The following is a 2,053-nucleotide window of genomic DNA, read 5'->3' on the forward strand; positions in this document are numbered from 1 at the left end:
GTAAGGCAAAAGGTAAAAGAAACATGTGAGCTGAGTTTTTCCCTTTTCTAAAAGCTTTTTATCTCATTGACCAGAACTGAGCCTCATCCCAAGGTGCAAGGTAGCTGCTACCCCAAATAAACTTGGGGTCGTTAATAGCAAAAGGGGAGAATAGAGTGGGATAGGCAATTAGCAGTACGTGTTACACAGGGGTCCTTCGCCTAGGCTCCACGGACCTCCAGAGAACTCTGAGGAGTATCCTAGGAAACATTTACACAAATGTGTTATGTACTTTTCTGTAACTTCTCAGCTTTTTTGAAATTTAAAAAAATGTTTCAATTGCAGCTGACGTTCAATATCATATTAGTTTCAGGTGTATAGCATAGTGGTTAGACATTTATATACCTTACAAAGTGACCCCTGCATGGGACTTGCACTCCCATGACACCACATACAGTTATTATAATATTATCAATTATATTCCTTGAGCTGTACTTTACATCCCTGTGACTATTTTGTAATTACCAATTTGCACTTCTTAATCCCTTCACTCCTCCCCCTCCCCCACCGCCACCCAACAAGCCCCGAACCCCCTCCCGCCTGGCAACCATCAGTTTGTTCTCCGTATCTCTGAGCTTGTTTACATTCTCAGCTTTTATCTCTTCAAATACTTCCTCTCCTTCATTCTCTTCCCTCTTTCCTTTTCAGACTCCAAGGAGACACAGACTAGACTTTCGCTTTTCGAGGTTACTTATTCTCTTTGCTATTTTCTATCTTGTCTCTGTATTGTTTACTGTGTAAGAGCCTCAGATCCAATTCGCTAATTCTCTCTTCGGATTGTCTATAGTCTCTTGCTCAACCCATCCATAGATTTTTAAAAGTTCTAGTTTTTTTTAATTGCCTACTCACTTTTTAATAATCTCTTGCTCATTTTTATTCTGTCTTTTTCTTTTAATTTTATATATGATTCTTTTACATTCTGATCCTCATATTCCTGTATCTGACTGCCTGGATTGGAATCCCAGCCCTGCCATTTATTAACTATATAACCTTGATCAAATTACTTAATCTTTCTGTACCTCATTATCATCAGCTCTAAAACAGAAATAATAATAGTCCCTATCACACGGAGTTGTTAGGAGAATTAACGAGTCCATATAAATATAGCACTTAGAACAATGCCTGGCATGTAGGAAGAACTGTATAATCTTTTACAACTATTATTATACTTCACTTATTTGGTTTATTGCCTGCCCCATCCTTCTAGAATGAGAAAGAATCTTGGCAGCAGGGATATTTTTCTGTTTTGTGCTGCTGTCCTCTCTTACTGATAATAGTGCTGGGACAAGGCAAGCACTCAGTAATTTGTTGAGCAGATGAATAAATATGGAGAACTCCCTACCAAAATGAGAAAATATGCATTCTTTCAAGTACACATGGAACATCCTCAAAAATTAACTACCTAGGTTATAAAGGTTATAAAGTAAGTCTCAACAAATTTCAGTGATTCAGTGTTCAGACCATATTTGCTTTCTGTCTTCCATTCAAATTAGTTACAAATGAATAAGAAAGAGATACATTTAAAAAAAACATGTATTTAAAATTGTAAACACCTCTCTGAACTCATGGGTCAAAGAAGAAATCGTAATGGATATTTAAATTATTTAGAATTGAATGATAATGGACATGCCTATATTAAAACTGTGAGATGCCATAAAAGCCATACTTCAGGGAAAATATATGGCCTGAAATGCTTATATTAGAAGAGAAGAAACGCTGAAAGTAATGAGATGAACCCCGACCCAATCAACTCAAGGACAGTAGAAAGAAGGGGATAATAGAGATAAAAGCAGCAACTCACCCATGCACCCACGCAGAGAGGCCAGGGTCATCCACAAGAGGTCATTGCTTTTTAGGGTGTCCTGGACACCACTGTCCTGCAGGCTGCTGCCCGGAGGCCCGGGGCTCCCTGTGATGAACCAGCAGGCCAGGCTACGCTGACTCCTTGCCTCCAGGCCCCACTTGCTTCTCCCCCCAAAGGCTTGCCCTGCTTCTTTCTCCACCTGCCTCCCAC

The sequence above is a fragment of the Pteropus alecto genome, unplaced genomic scaffold, assembly GCF_000325575.1.
Source record: "Pteropus alecto unplaced genomic scaffold, ASM32557v1 scaffold157, whole genome shotgun sequence".
Lineage (NCBI taxonomy): Eukaryota > Metazoa > Chordata > Mammalia > Chiroptera > Pteropodidae > Pteropus > Pteropus alecto.